This window comes from Pongo abelii, chromosome 3 (genome assembly GCF_028885655.2).
Source record: "Pongo abelii isolate AG06213 chromosome 3, NHGRI_mPonAbe1-v2.0_pri, whole genome shotgun sequence".
NCBI classification, from domain to species: Eukaryota; Metazoa; Chordata; class Mammalia; order Primates; family Hominidae; genus Pongo; species Pongo abelii.
In genome coordinates this window covers 209909586-209926927 of record NC_071988.2, presented here as the reverse complement: position 1 = coordinate 209926927, position 17342 = coordinate 209909586, and the positions used below count along the sequence as shown (strand labels likewise).

The window sequence follows — 17342 nt, the reverse complement described above, 5'->3', positions numbered from 1 at the left end:
GGTGCGGCTGAGCTTCAAAAAATAAAGGCTGAGCAAGGTGGCTCATGCCTGTAATCCCAGCACTTTGGGAGGCCAGGGTGGGTGGATCCCCTGAGGTCAGGAGTTCAAGACCAGCCTGACCAACATGATAAAACTCCGTCTCTACTTAATAAAAAATCCCAAAATGAGGTGTGGTGGCGCACTCCTGTAATCCCAGCTACTCAGGAGGCTGAGGCAGGAGAATCGCCTGAATCTAGGAGGCAGAGGTTGCGGTGAGCCAAGATTGCCCCATTGTACTCCTACTCCAGCCTGGTCGACATGAGCGAAACTCTGTCTGGGGGGGCGGGGGGATATATATATATATATATATATATATATATATATATAAATATATATATATATAAAAATATATATATATAAATATATATATAAATATATATTAAAAAATATATATAAATAAATATATATAAAAATATATATAAATATATATATAAATATATATAGAGATATATATATAAATATATATATAAATATATATATATATAAATATAAAAAAAAATCTGGCTTAGGAATGGATGCCAAAGCAGCAACTATATTAAACAAATTGATGACAAGGACGTTGCCCAAGGTCACAGTTGGTGGCAGAGCTGGGCACAAAGTCAGACAGTCAGACAAACGCAGTCTACATCCTTTCTTCACCAATGTGTGATATTGCCTTTGTATGTTTTCTAAGTGGAAGAGTTTCTCCCAGTCTGTCTCTTGACTTCTATTCATATTACTTTTATTATTATTATACAAAAGTTTACATTTTACGTAGCCAAACTTGTCTGTCTTTCCCATTATTGTATTTTTCCCAGTTATTACTTACAAGGCCTTCCATATTCTGAAAATTATTCTATTTTTTACAATAATATTATGGTTTCACTCAATCTGGAATATATGACATGTGAGCTGTAAAGTTATTTTTACCCTATAAATGGATAATTAGGTTTTCAAATTCTATTTTTATTGCATTTTCCTATCCATTCTTTTCCTACAATTTTGAATGATTTGCCTTTATCATTCTGCACATGAGTGATACACATGGGTCAGTTTCTATATTTCCTATTCTGTTTCACAGATTGATTTTTTCCTTTCTTATACCAAATTCACACTTAACAACAGTAATGGAGATTAACTGAATTATTACAACTTTATGGTATGTTTTTATGTTGTTAAGGGCTAGTTCTTTAGCTTCACCTCACAGTCTTGTTCTTTTTAAAAAATTCCTTTGTTGGCCAGGTGCGGTGGCTCACACCTGTAATCCCAGCACTTTAGGAGGCTGAGGTGGGTAGATCCCATGAGGTCAGGAGTTCAAGACCAGCCTGACCAACATGGTGAAAACCCATCTCTACTAAAAATACAAAAAATTAGCTGGGCAAGGTGGCGGGTGCCTGTAATCCCAGCTACTTGGGAGGCTGAGGCAGGAGAATTGTTTGAACCCAGGGGGCAGAGGTTGCAGTGAGCCGAGATGGCGCAACTGCACTCCAGCCTGGGTGACAGTGCAAGACTCCATCTCAAAAATTAAAAAAAAAAAATTCCTTTGTGTATGTTTTTAAATTCAATCTTCCAGATGAAGCTTTGAATGGTAGTGTTTCTTGGAAAACATGCTTATCTTTAAAAATTGAACAGAATTTATTAATTTAGGAATTATAAACATTTCTATTATATGGAACTCTCTTAACCTGGCATAGGATGTAGGTCTGTTTTCACTTTCTTTTATGTTCTTAAATTCAATTTTATGTTTTTCTTCATACGGGACTCACACTTTTCTAATTAGGTATGTTCCTATTTAGATATGTGTGTTGCTAGTGTAATTGAACATTTTAAGTTATATTTTCAAGTAGGCTAGTGCTGATGTTACTGATTTTGTCCTGCTTTTATTTTATATTTCGAGCTGGCTAAAGTGACTTAACAGTTTGTCAGTTGATTTTTTTGGCTTTTCTAGGTACAATTTCTTTTTTCGTTGTTTCCAGTAGTCCTATCACTCATGTTTCGCCTGTATATTTTTGGCAGGACTTTCTATACAGTTTTGAATAGTACCAGTGATAGACAGCATTTGTGTGTTGTTGCTGGGATATTTAACAAGCAGGCTTCTAATGTTTTCTGCTAAGTATATGCTGCAGATTAAATATTGTTGGTACCTACCCTTTGTCAAGAGGTCATCCTCCACCCCTTGGTTGCTAAGTAATTGTTCTATTCATTTGTCAGTTTGTTTTGTTTGTATTTAGAAAAGTGGGTAGATTTTATTAAGTAATACTCCAGTACCATTTTTATCTCTAAGACTCACAAAAATGATGCCAGGCTAGAGTGTGATGTGAGCTTCAATAGGATTAAGTAGAGGGACAGAAGTATCATCACAAATACTAGAGAGAGGGTGGGGAGCTGTTAATAACCAAAGAAAGCCAAGGAGAGAAAACTGTACTTCACCCTTTTTTCTGATGTTTCCCTCCAAAAAGTGGCAGAAGCCAGTTCTAAGGTGATTGGCTTCTTACAACCAAAACCCCATAGCAGTTAAAGACAAAGTCTCCACGACTGTGTCCTAACCTAAAGTGACACAACCTGGGTAGATCTGAGTAGAATGAAAACACTGATTCGTCTGATTGCTCTTTGTAAATCAGGTATGTCCCAACTCTGGTATTTCTGGTCTTTGCTGTTTGTTTAAACCAAATAGATGAACTGTTGTAAATTACATCAGCCAAATTCCATTCCAGGCCAGTTTGGCAGCTGTCACATAGATATAAATGCAAGATTCATTTGGGTAGAAATATATGATTATCTAAAATTCAAATCAAATTCACTGATTGTAATAACGTATTTCTGCTTTATGATTTCTACAACAACTATTTATCCTACTTGGATATGGTTGTATAATATCTTTCTAATCATTTTGTTGTGGCTATTGTTTAGATGCAAAATATAATTTCTTTTAGAAGAAACACAAAATTATGTTTAATAATGAAAAACAAAGCTATTCGCATAACAGCGAAATTTCTGATAACTACAGAAAAATTTTCTTGCTGTTTTAGTTAGTGTTCTTTTACTCAAAAAAAAAAAAAGAAGAAGAAGAAAGAAGAAAACCATGAAGGACTTGTGAGCCAAAGGTCTGAGGCTTTTGGAGATGAGGGCAAGAGAAGCAGATATTGGGAAAAAGCTGTCAGAAGCCAGATCATACCCCTGCCCCCCATGAATGCTTCCTCATCTCAAGTGACGGAAGGTGATTTCCAAGCGCATGCTATGAAGTTCTGGGAATTTGGAGCTACGTGGCCTGGTCTGGCTCAGACATGAGAAATTTTACTTCACTTTGGCTACTCAAATTTTACTTCAGTTTGGTTAAGAAGCTATTCAATGTCCTATTTAGACTCTTTGTGAAGAGAAGCCTTTACAGTAATCTTATATTGCTGAAACTTATCAGATTTTTTTACCAAAAAGATGCAAAATTCCCTTGTTATTTTTTTCATTTGATCTAAGTTATAATGATAAATACAACATATCTTACAAAAGAAAACAAATTAGCTTCTTTCACAAGAGGAAGTTCTTCCTAGAAATTCCATTGTCTTTATTAAGAATTAAATGTGGTGGCTCATGCCTGTAATCCCAGCACTTTGGAAGGCCAAGGTGGGTGGATCACTTGAGTCCAGGAGTTCGAACCCAGCCTGGGCAACATAGTGAGACCCTTTCTCTACACAAACACACACACACACGCAATTAGCCAGGTATGATGGCATGCACCTGTAGTTCCAGCTACTCAGGAGACTGATGCAGGAGGATCACCTGAGCCCAGAAGGCAAATGTTGCAGTGAGCCAAGATCGTGGCACTTCACTCCAGCCTGGGTGACAGAGCCAAACCTTGTCTAAAATAAATAAATAAATAAATAAATAAAATGTGAATGCCCGCAGTAGTAGGAAACTTGGACAGCAGGATTCCTGCAAATATTTATGATTATATTATCACCTATTTTACTCCTTTTCCCCCTGCTGATACAGATGCAACTAGAGAGCCTGGGGTGAGAACAAGAGCATTCTATAATCAGAAAATCCCTTTGGGACAAATTGACAAAAATATAAACCACTCCACAAAGGAGATTATAAATGGTAAGTGAATGGGATAATATTTTTAGTAAAAGAAGAGATTCAAATTTAAAAGATTGATATTTTATATTTATTAATTTGTATTTAAATAATATCTAGTTCTAGTAAAACAGATGTTCACACACCACTGGTAGTAATGAAGGGGGAACAATGCCTTTAGGGAGCCATTTGTAAATGCATCAAGAGCAAAAACAATTTCCACCCATGGGTCATACATAAATAGTAAATAGCCCAAAAGGATGAAAAATCTATTACATAAAATTACATCCATTTCAACATTATTGATCATATAAAAAATGAAGGAAAAACTCCTAGATTGTTTGCAAATAGGGTTTGATTAAGTAAATGATGGCAAATGCATGAAATCCCCAGCAATCTCACTTCTGAGGATTTATCCAAAGGAGATATACTAAAAGAATGCAAAATGTAATTGCAACATAATTTTTTTTCTTTTTTTCTTTTTCTCTCTTTTTAAGAGACCGGGTCTCACTCTGTTGCCCAGGCTGGAGTGCAACAGTGTGATCATAGCACACTGCAGCCTCGACCTGCTGGGCTCAAGGGATCCTCCTGCCTTGGCCTCCCAAAATGCTGGGATTACAAATTGTAATCCGTATTATAGTCTGACTGTTATGTTGGAAAAGCAAGACTCTTGGTACAGTATCAGGTATCAGCTTGCTATCTGCTGACTTCTTGTTACAACCATTCTGTAAATCTCATTCCTGCCATCTTCCCGGATAACAAGGAGCTCAGATCTCGTGGTCCCCCAACTCATTCTTAGATAGTGAAGAGTCCTACTGATGCTTATGGTTAGAAAAACAAAGAAGAATCATTTACAAATTAGTTTCTTTACTCTAGTAGAGTGATTACAGCTTCATATTTATTCAAAAATATTCTTTCTTGTCTCCTCAGCCTCAGTCCTGTGATGGGAGGGAGGAAGATTTCCCATCTGTTTTTCCCTCCTTTGCTTTTCTGGCTTCCCTCTCCAACCCGTTACACGCCATGTACATTTCACTTAAAAGAGGCATGCCATGCATGTCTCACTTGACTGTGATTGGAATGAGAAGGGACAGGCGCTCCTTCGGTCTGGCAGGTATTTAAGCCAACACATCCCTCCTGGATGCTCACATGGGTTCTTTGAAGACCGTATTTCCAGGGATCTTTTACTTAGAGTGCTCTTAATATTGGTGAGACTTATTTTCTAATAGGTTGCTGGTAATTTTGCTAATCTTTGAGGCATCTGGGAAGTCTTTCTCTTTCTGACGTGTTTTAGACAGTATTTGAGACAATTGCCACACATCCTTTGTCCAACAATGCAGTAACCTCTCCTTGCCAGCCAAGGTCTCCTGTGTTTTAGATTTCTCATGTCTGAGCCGGACCAGGCCACAAGGTTCCAAATTCCCAGAGCCTCATAGCATGCTCTTGGAAATCGCCTTCCGTCACTTGAGATGAGGAGGAAGCATTCGTGGGGGGCAGGGATATGACCCGGCTTAACACAGTTTTTCCCAATATCTGCAAAGGTCCTTCATGGTTCCTTCCCTCCTTCCCCCCTTCCGTCCTTCCCTTTCTTTCTTTCTCTCTCTCTCTTTCTTTCTTTCTTTTTATTTCTTTCTCTCTTTCTTTCTCTTTTTTTTGAGACAGAGTCTTGCTGTGTCACCCAGGCTGGAGGGCAGTGGCGCAATCTCACTCACAACGTCCACCTCCCAGTTTCTAGTGATTCTCCTGCCTCAGCCTCCCGAGTAGCTGAGACTACAGGCATGCGCCACCATGCCCTGCTAATTTTTGTATTTTTAGTAGAGATGGGGTTTCACCATGTTGGCCAGGCTGGTCTCGAACTCCTGACCTCATGTGATCCACCCACCTTGGCCTCCCAAATGCTGGGATTACAGGCGTGAGCCCCTGCGCCCGGCCCTTCATGGTTTCTTGACTTAACTTTGGAATACGGTAGCTAGTATTTTGGGACTTCAGTGATAGTCTAAATAATTATCACATTTTAAAGCCCTGTACCAATTACATTGTTTATTATGATCACAAAGCAGAAAAATTCTAAATATCCAACAATACAGACATGATTCAGTAAATTATTACTTAAATTTAATACAGTGCTGCCATAAAAACAAACAGTGGTTACCACTGGGGACATGTTTAGGATATAACACTAGGCATATAATACATGACACAAACTTGCATATACTCTATGAGGACAATTATATAAAATAATATACAAAGTATTATAAAGTGTTAAAGTATTAAGATTTTAAAAAATATTTTATTTTTTCTCACAGCAGAAAAATTTTTACACATTAAAAATCATTTTTTTGGAAAATAATTTGTTGTGAAAGGCTAACTCGAAGCATTTGAAAACTTGTATGTCCTGTAGAAATAGTATTTGTTGGAGTTTGAGACACAGAGGTTTTTTGCTCTTTAAAATATTGTTTAATTTTGTATGTCTTTTGAGAGTGGCATGATAATATTGGAAGCAGGCTCTATAGACTCAGCAGGAAACCATGCCAGTGCTATAAGCTTATGCTTTGTTATTCTAGAATTGTGCATTCTTTGATGGCTGGGATCATGTTTAATTCAGTTTTATATTTCTTCTTTTTTGTTTTTTTGAGATGGAGTCTTGCTCTGTTGCCCAGGCTGCAGTGCAGTGGAGCCAACCTCCACCTCCCAGGTTCAAGCGATTCTCCTGCCTCAGCCTCCTGAGTAGCTGGGACTACAGGCGCTCACCACCACACCCGGCTAATTTTTGTATTTTTAGTAGAGATGGGGTTTCACCATGTTGGCCAGGATGGTCTCGATCTCTTGACCTCATGATCCACCCACTTCGGCCTCCCAAAGTGCTGGGATTACAGGCATAAGCCAACGCACCAGCTGCATTTTTATATTTCTAAAACTTGCACAGTTATTCACAGAGGAAGTATCAATAAATATATTATATGAATTAATAAATGCACTAATAAATCAAATAGATATTTATATTGGGTCCTATTTTTAAATTCTTACTTCTGTTATCTTTTCTATGGTCTTAATTCAGGCTATGTGATACAAGGCACATCTAATTAATTTATGGTGTTGCATGCCATATATACACACACACACACACATATATATACACACACAAACACATATATCTTTCTTCAGGCATCTGAGAATGTAGGATAATTATTAGCTGGAAAATCATGGTAACTTTATTGTCTAACTTAGCACCCAACCTTCTTCTCTCTTCTTATTTATCACGGTTCTTGGCTAATGTCCCACGAAGCTATTTCTCCTATTCTCATCTCATGATTTGGTAGTAAATTTGCATTTAGGGATGTAATCTTCCTCTTATTTCAGTAAAAACGTGAAGGGCAGTGTGAAACACCGGTTATGTAGCTTCTATGAAAAGCCAACTTGAGGAATTTAGATAAAATGTCAACTTTATGATTTTGAATATCTGAAGGTCCTGCCTGCTCTGGTTTTTCTTCTTGATTAATTATCTGACAAATTTTTACTTCACGTCTGCTTTTTATTGCCTCAGAAAATGACATGAGAAGGAAGAAGATCACTTCAGAGGGCCTGCAGCTTAGAACAGTGGGAACATCAAAGGTTTCCCATGTGTCATTCCATCTGGTCTTCATGTTGTAGGGGTCTGTATTACTGTTTCCGTTTTAACGACCACGAAACCAAAGGGCTAGGGAAGTAACTCGCTCACATTCCCACATTAAATGCAAAAGTGGAATCTGAAACCAGATCTTTCTGATTCCAAAGGTTTAGGAGTCAATAAAGCCAATTTGGTTCCCACTTTGTGAAGGACTGGACAACTATTTATTTCCTGGATGTCAGCTTCCTCATCTGGAGTTTCCTCCAGTTTCCCTGTACTTCTAGAATCCCATGATTGTAATTTCTACTGATATAATCAATAGGATTTACTCATTTTGAATCTCAGACTTTGCAGAATGATATGCTTGTTTTCAGACCCTTTAAACACCAGGAGTCAGATGCAGTTCATCAGCTGACAGAAGGCTCAGTCATGTACTGCAGCATATGCTTTAGAGGAGTGCACACCACTGTGATCTGAAACAAAAGCTTCCTGAAGGCTTAGCGAGCTCTGCACTGCGCGATATCTGGTGCACGAACAAGCCTGTATTCGGAGGTTCAGGAACGCCGGCTCTTAGCCCTTTCCAAGACATTTCTTGCAAGCGCATAGAGATGAATGAAGCAGATTGATCAAAGTGCTATCCTTAAAACTCTTTGTAGTGTGATTGCTGCAAACTGTTCTTGTGGGAGCATTCAGGGCCAAGTTTCTGTCATCTATATTTTATAATATCCATGAGTTGAGGATTCTTTGTAATTCTCACTTTTATGTATATTACAGGCAGCTAGAGTGGGAGAAATATAAGCCTATTACAATTTGGAGGGAGACCTTTAAAGGCAATTTTTTAAATGCAAAGGCATTGTTGCATTAGGCACAGCATTAACAGTATAATTAGGGTAAATCAAAATGCTCCTGAAACAGTTTCATTTTTGGAAAATGTTAATTGCTTGTTGCTTTATGTGCTGTTGATATGATGGACTTCCTTAATTAGATTATGAGTTTTGGTTGGAAAGTCCAGCTTCAGGGTAATTAAAACACTGGATAATTAAGCATATTTCCTAAAACTTACACTCTGAAAATATTCTTGTAACTATCTCGCCATGTCTTACCTCTTTTATATGACTTTTACCTTTTTTATTCTTCATGGAAGAACAGTATTGGGGATTGTTCCTGATGGGTTCCTGTTATAATAAGAAATAGATTTTAATTTGGACAATCCTTCTCTTGGTGTATTGGATGAGCTGCATCCTTCAAAAAGAGAGGCTTGTAGTGGTCATTTAAAGTCCTGTCTCTGTCTGCCAGGCTGTGCTTGGGCAGCAAGAACCCCTACCTACACCCAGAAGAAAAGTGTCATTTAATTGTTGGCATATTTCTGGTGTATTTCTGGGAGCTTATGGATATTGTAAAGTAATACCCTGGACGTATGGTTCAATATCAGCCCCTATGAATTGCAGCAAAGGCTTATTTCTTTGAGGAAAGAAAGAAATAGAAAACAAAAAGAGGATAAACAAGAAGCAAGTGACTATAAAATATAAAAAACACAGATACTTAGATTCCAAGAGAAAATGCCAAAGGAAAGGAGCAAGTAAGATTATGGACACTTGTGAAATCAAATGAGAGAGGAAAATGTGGCAGTGCAGTCCACAGAAGGGAAAAGGGGTAAGTGAATTTTTCTGGGAGGAAAAATGTCATCAAGATGGTCAATGGATTACAGAAAATAACTTATGAAAGCCTCAGAAGTGTTCTATCCTCATACATTTGGCTTTAATTTCCCTGGGGCCCAGCGGAAACAGGGTCAGCCATGCCTGAAGCCCTGAGCTTCCTGGCACCCATCCAATGGCCTCCTCCTGGTCCCCAGCACAGCCTGCTTCTAAAGGGGCAATGATGTAATGGAACACACCAATCTCCACATTGCAGCTTTGATTCAGGATGAGTTAGCTCACCCTACAGAGTCAATTTCCTCCTTGGAAAAAGGAGATAATAATACATAGTATTAGCATAAATAATAATACGTAGTATTAGAATATAACAGGAATAAATAACATAAGATAATATTAATATGTGGAAACCTCCTTGAGCATGCTAAAGACCCAGTACATTCTTCTTCCTCATGACTTGTTTTTCTTTTTAATAACAGTAGTGTCTCTGTTCACTTTGAAGATGACATTGATACTTTCTTCCTTCAGGCACTGGTTTTGCATTAGCTTTCCGGGTGCCTAGACTCAGATTTGGCAGTGTTGCCTTTTCTTGTATATAAAGAAGGCTGGGCCTCACAAACCCTCTCCTTTTTGCAACTACGGTAAAATATTCCAACTTCTTTTACTGCTCTGTGACTTACACACTGTTGTCACTTTCTTTCCATATCTTAAACTCCACAAGACATAAGTATAAATTTTAGCTAGGTGTGGTGGCTCACACCTGTAATCCCAGCACTTTGGGAGGCTAAGGCAGGCAGATCACGAGGTGAGGAGATCCAGATCATCTGGCTAACACAGTGAAACCTTATCTCTACTAAAAATACAAAAATAAATAAATAAATAAAGTAGCCGGATGTGGTGGCATGTGCCTGTAATACCAGCTACTCGGGAGGCTGAGGCAGGAGAATCACTTGTACCTGGGAGGCAGAGGTTGCAGCGAGCTGAGATCATGCCACTGCACTCCAGCCTGGGCCAAGTTTATGTAGCTGATCTTTATTTAAATTTTTCACATATTTACCAGTCTTGTCATTTTTTATTCCCTTCTATATTCACAACTTTCTAACTGGGATCATTTTCCTTCTGCCAGAAAATTGTATTTAGTGACAAGCTCTGTTCTGTGTGTCTGAAAATGTCTTTATTTTGCCTTCATTCCCATTGGAAGATTTTTGCTGGAAATGAATTTCTGAGTTTTCTCTTAGCATTTTGAAAATATGATTCTACAATTTTCCAACTTGCCCTGTTTCTGTTGAAAAATCTGTTTTCAGTTTATGCAGCAAGTTACATGCCTGCTATCTCTGATTACTTTTAAGATTTCCATGTATTTGATGTTCAACAGTTTCATTAAAATGGATTGAATATATATTGTTTATTTTGTTTGATATTTCTTGGGATTCCAGTATCTTTGAATTGATGTCTTTCATCATTTCTGAATACTTTTCAGCCACTCACTCTTCAAATACTGCCTTTGTTTTCTTCACCCTTCTTAAACGACAATCTTACCTTTTCTTTCATTTATTTGGTAGCATTATGAAGACTTTGTATTCACTGCCTCCACTTCTTTAGTGTCATTCCCTGCTTGGGCTGCCATAACAAAATATCATAGCTTGGGTGGCTTATAAAACAGAAAATTTTTCTCACCGTTCTGGAGGCTAGGAAGCCCCACGATCTGGGTGCCTGCAGATTTAGTTCTTGGTAAGGGACTTCTTCCTGGCTTGCAGATGACAGCCTCCTATTTGTCTTTTAAAGACATTAATCTAATTAAGTCCCATTTGTCTTTGATGTTGTTGCATTTACGTTTGAGAACTTGGTTATAAATTCTTTGCTAGGCCAATGTCCAGAAGAATTTTTCGTAGGTTTTCTTCTAGGATCTTTATAGTTTTTGGTTTTACATTCAGTTCTTTAATCTGTCTTGAGTTAATTTTAGTATATGGTGAGAGGTATAGTTCCAGCTCCATTCTTCTGCATACAGCTCTCCAATTTTCCCAGTACCATTTATTGAATAGGGTGTCCTTTCTCCAGTGTATATTTTCGTTGATTTTGTCAAAGGTCAGTTATTTGTAGGAATGTGGCTTTATTTGCGGATTCTCTATTGTGTTTCACTGTTCTTCATGTCTATTTTTATGCCAGTACCATGCTGTTTTAGTTTCTGTAGTTTGTAGTATACTTTGAGGTCAGAAGATGTGATACTTCCAGCTGTGTTCATTCTGCTTAGAACTTCTTTGGCTACTGGAGCTCTTTTTTGGTTCCATATGAATTTTAGGATTTTTTTTTTCTAATTCTGAAAAATGATGTTGGTAATTTGATAGGAATTGTGTTGAATCTGTAGATTGCTTTAGGCAGTATGGTCATTTTAATGATATTGATTCTTTCAATCCATGAGCATGGAATGTTTTTCCATTGTTTGTGTCACCCATGATTCCTTTCATCAGTGTTTTGTATTTGCTTCTGCACAGCAAAAGAAACAATCAATAAACAGATAATCTACACAATGGTAAAAAAATATTTGTGAGCTATGCATCTGACCAAAGGCTAATATCCAGAATCTACAAGGAATTCAGACAACTCAACAAGGCAAAAACAATCCCATTAAAAAGTGGGGGAAAGACATGAAAAGACATTTTTTCAAAAGAAGACCTACAAATGGTCAAGAAAAATATAAGAAAATTCTCAACATCACTAATCATCAGAGAAATGCAAATTAAAACCACAAGAATATACCATCTTACACCAGAGAAAATGCCTATTATTAAAAAGTCTAAAAACAACAGATGTTGGTGAGGATGTAAGAAAAAGGGAACACTTATACACTGTTTTTGGAAATGTAAATTAGTTCAACCTTTCTGAACAACAGTACGGAGATTTCTCAGAGAACTAAAAATAGAACTACCATTCAATCTAGCAGTCCGACTACTGGGTATCTACCCAAAGGGAAAGAAATCATTACATCCAAAAGATACCTGCACTCCTATGTTTATCACAACACTATTCACAATAGCAAACATATGGAATCAAACTAAGAGTCCATTAACAGATGACTGCATAAAGAAGATGTGGCATATATATTCCTTGTAATACTATGTGAACATAAAAAGAATAAAATTGGCTGATTGCGGTGGCTCACACCTGTAATCCCAGCACTTTGGGAGGCTGAGGCGGGTGGATCATGAAGTCAGGAGATTGAGACGATCCTGGCCAACACAGTGAAACCTCATCTCTATTAAAAATACAAAAAATTAGCCGGGCGTGGTGGCGGGTGCCTGTAGTCCCAGTTACTCAGGAGACTGAGGCAGGAGAATGGTGTGAACCCGGGAGGCGGAGCTTGCAGTGAGCCGAGATGGCGCCACTGCACTCCAGCCTGGGTAACAGAGTGAGACTCCGTCTCAAAAATAATAATTAAAAAAAAAAAGAATAGAATTATGTCTTGCAGCAACATGGATGGAACTGGAGGCCATTATCCTAAGTAAAATAAATCAGAAACAGCACATTCTCACTTATTAGTGGGAACTAAACAATGTGTACACAAAAACATACAGAATGGAAAATTAGATATTGGAGACTACAAAAGCTGGAAGGTGGGAGGTTGGTGAGGGTTGAAAATTAACTGTTGTGTACAGTGTTTCCTGCTCAGGTGATGAGTACACTAAATGCCCAGACTTCACCAGTACACAGTATATGCCTGTAAGAAACCTGCACTTTCACCCTCTAAATCTATAAAAATAAAATCAGTAAGGACACTCATCTTCTCATGAGGGCTCTACCTTCATGACCTAATTACCTCCCAAAGGTCCCTTTTCCAAATTCCATCACATTGGAATGAGGGCTCCAACATATGGGTTTTAGGGCGTCACAATCCAGCCAGTAGCATTTACGAAATATTGCTATTCATTGCTCTATATCTTAAACTTTTCCTAACATACTAAAGCTGATTTCTTCAAGCTTTCCTGTTTATTTTTGTTCCCTAAATCTAATCTTTACTTATTTCTCTTTCTCTTCCATTTCTCTGTATGGTTCATCAATGTTTGTCATCTTTTTCTTTCGTTTTAAAATTTCTTCTCTTTCTGATTTTAAGAGAAAACCAGCTGGGCATGGTGGCTCACACCTTTAATCCCAGCACTTTGGGAGGCTGAGTCGGGTGGATCACATGAGGTCAGGAGTTTGAGACCAGCCTGGCCAACATGGAGAAACCCCGTCTCCACTAAAAATACAAAAATTAGCTGGGTATGATGGTGGGCGCCTGTAATCTCAGCTACTCTGGAGGCTGAGGCAGGAGAATTGCTGGAACCTGGGAAGCGGAGGTTGCGATGATCCGAGATCGCACCTTTGCACTCCAGCCTGGGCAACAACAGCGAGACTCTGTCTAAAAAAAAAAAAAAAAAGAAAACCAATTTTATATCATTCTTTCACCTTTCCAACATCCCCTTTCTCCTCTCGCTTTCACTAAGAGTTATTTTACAGTCTCTTTGTTTTCTCTATTGTCTCTCCCTCAGAGATCCCCCTCCCTGCCCACTCTTATCCAGGGTTATCACACCTCTCTCCAGGGTTATCACACCTCCATCCAGGGTTATCACACCTCCATCCAGGGTTATCACACCTATGTCCAGGGTTATCACACCTCCATCCAGGATTATCACACCTCCGTCCAGGGTTATCACACCTCCGTCCAGGGTTATCACACCTCAGTCCAGGTTTATCACACCTCTATCCAGGGTTATCACACCTCTATCCGGGGTTATCACACCTCAGTCCAGGGTTATCACACCTCAGTCCAGTGTTATCACACCTCCATCCAGGGTTATCACACCTCCATCCAGGGTTATCACACCTCCGTCCGGGGTTATCACACCTCCGTCCGGGGTTATCACACCTATGTCCGGGGTTATCACACCTATGTCCGGGGTTATCACACCTCCGTCCGGGGTTATCTCACCTCCGTCCAGGGTTATCACACCTCCGTCCAGTGTTATCACACCTCTATCCGGGGTTATCACACCTCTGTCCAGGGTTATCACACCTCTGTCCAGTGTTATCACACCTCTATCCAGGATTATCACACCTATGTCCAGGGTTATCACACCTCTATCCAGGGTTATCACACCTCCGTCCAGGGTTATCACACCTCCGTCCGGGGTTATCACACCTCTATCTGGGGTTATCACACCTCTTTCCAGGGTTATCACACCTCTATCCAGGGCTGCCCTTCAGTGGGTAGGCAGTCCCTTGGCAACATTGTGCATTTATGGCCACTGTGCCTTCGGGGCTGTCAGTGCTGTGCTCCACTGGCCACTTTGAATATGTTCTTAATACCACCCCTGATTATGAGCCCAACTACTATGACTCTCACTGTTCCAGGGCCCATATGTTCACCGGCTTTGGAAACATTTCCATTTGACTTACTTCAGACTTTGTGTGTTTTTTTTTTTGAGACAGAGTCTCGCTCTGTCGCCCAGGCTGGAGTGCAGTGGTGCGATCTTGGCTCACTGCAAGCTCTGCCTCCTGGGTTCCCGCCATTCTCCTGCCTCAGCCTCCCGAGTAGCTGGGACTACAGGTGCCCGCCACCACGCCCGGCTAATTTTTTGTATTTTTAGTAGAGACAAGGTTTCACCATGTTAGCCAGGATGGTCTCGATCTCCTGACCTCGTGATCTGCCCGCCTCGGCCTCCCAAAGTGCTGGGATTACAGGCGTGAGTCACCATGCCCGGCCTTACTTCAGACTTCTTAAACTGAATGTGCCTAGAGCTAAAATCACTGTCTCCACCCTCACTTCCACCCCACTTCTTGCCCCAAATGTTCTTAATGATATCTACATACTTCTAAATAGTAGCACTTTTTTTTTTTCAGTCACGCAGGCATGAAACATCAAGAACATTTTTAGATTTTATCTTTTCTTTCATTCTATCTATTGACAATTTGTTTCTTTTTTTTCTTTGCATACTTCTCTGAAACCTTTCCTCTTTCTTTCCATTACCATTGGCATAACTGAATCCAAGCATGTTGTAATGGGGACTTCACACTGATTCGCATTCATCTCATCCATCCAACAATCCAACATGCCAGAGCCACACCGATGTTAAAACGGCACACTTTCCAAACATTGTTTCCCATTCACAAATGCCACCGTGGCCTGGAGTGATGACACTTCCTAGATTATCTTTGTTAAAAACCCAGTTTTGCTTTTGTTTTTAATTTCCAATTCTCATGTAACAATATCTTTGTAAAATATAATAAGATGAATTGTGCAAAAATGAACAAAACACATATAAAACACATTGCCATTTTAAAGTTCTGTGTCTCAACAGATATAAAATTACTTCATCAAACTGCTATAGAGTTTTTACCCTTTCACTAATCAATTTCTCTTCATGGGCACTAATCCTTTGAAAACTAGCACAGTCTACAGACCACATGCCAAGTGGACCATGCTTCAATCACCATGATGCGGATCCTCTACTGCACCTACAGGGTAGGATCAATAGAGGACTCTTAAAATATGCAGATGTCCATGCCCCTGAGAGCTAATGAATAGGATCTCTGGGAGTGCTGCCAAGGTGTGGGCATTTCAAAAAAAGCTATAAAATCGACTCTGATTCTTAGCCAGGGCTGAGTACTACTGGCTTTGGAAAAGAGTGAAAACTTACAATTATCTACAATCTAGTTCCAATCTAAATTTTAAATATTGTCAAAATCACTTCTTTCTTTCACATACCCCATATTCTAGTCAGCCAGGGTGGTTGGCCTTCCTAAAATATGATCTGTTCTAGGCTGGGCATGGTGGCTCATGCGTGTAATCCTAGCACTTTGGGAGGCCGAGGCAGGTGGATCATGAGGTCAGGAGATCGAGACCACCCTGGCTAACATGGTGAACCCCGTCTCTACTAAAAATACAAAAACAAAATTAACTGGGTGTGGTGGTGTGCACCTGTAGTCCCAGCTATTCGGGAGGCTGAGGCAGGAGAATGGCGTGAACCCAGGAGGCGGAGCTTGCAGTGAGCCAAGATCACGCCACTGCACTCCAGCCTGGGCGACAGAGCGAGACTCCGTCTCAAAAAAAAAAAAAAAAAAAAAAAAAAGTCTGTTCTTTCCCACCTCTGTTGTCCACTTCCTGTTTTTTCTCCAGTTTTCCAGTCTGGAATGTCCTTTCCACCATCTCCACCTGTCAAAATCCCATTCATTGTTCAGCGCCCATGCACTGAAATGCCATCTGTGTGAAATTAATTGCAAACATTAACTTTACTCTCATCTAAATGTATTACTACTTTGGCACTTATGATACTTATCGTAGTTTATTTGGATTATGGTTGTATAGACATTTTGTCATGGGGGAAAAATAATTATATTCAGGAGAACTGCATATGAGTATAGATTTCTCCTCTTTCTAGCTGTGTCACCTTGGGTAAGTCCAGTTCCTTTTCCAAACCTGAACACTGGGAATGAAATTCTTAACCTTCATCACAAGATAGTTATTATAAGTAAATGAAATAACATATGTAAAACAATATAAATACAAGATATTATTGTCTGCTTTGTTAGATTATGAGCACGTTTGAGGGTAAAAGTAAGTAATATAAATCTCTACACTTCTACACACCCAGCAAAATATTTCCCACAGCAAGAATTCAGTATGAATTTTTCAACTCAGTGAATAAATGAGTAAGTAGATTCCTTACATAGTAAGATTTCTAGGATGTTTCCCATAGGCCATCCTGTTCAAAATTACTTCCAGCAGTTTGTTTATTGTTAATGCCTGACATTCCAACATTAAAGGTTCTCCTTTGGATTAGCAGTGACTGTATTATCAAAGATAATTTTTTAAGTCATTCTTACTTACGCCTTTATGTAAATCTCCTCATCAAAGTATTTTATCTCCTGACAAAGAAGTGTCCCGAGTCACATAAAGACACAGAGAAGTTACTGGAGAGATGGGAGAGTGGTTTTGGGCATACCAAAGATAAATTTAGTTA

General features: G+C 39.1%; 1 long non-coding RNA gene across 1 annotated transcript in view; it reads left to right on the top strand.

Annotated features, from left to right (window-relative positions):
- Nucleotides 1–17342, top strand: part of LOC134761327 (uncharacterized) — a 132092-nt gene that overhangs the window by 76300 nt on the left and 38450 nt on the right. Inside the window, exons 4-6 of the long non-coding RNA XR_010139842.1 lie at nt 3048–3235; nt 4006–4113; nt 5020–5200. This is a non-coding gene — a long non-coding RNA (uncharacterized LOC134761327). The remainder of the gene's footprint in view (nt 1–3047; nt 3236–4005; nt 4114–5019; nt 5201–17342) is intronic.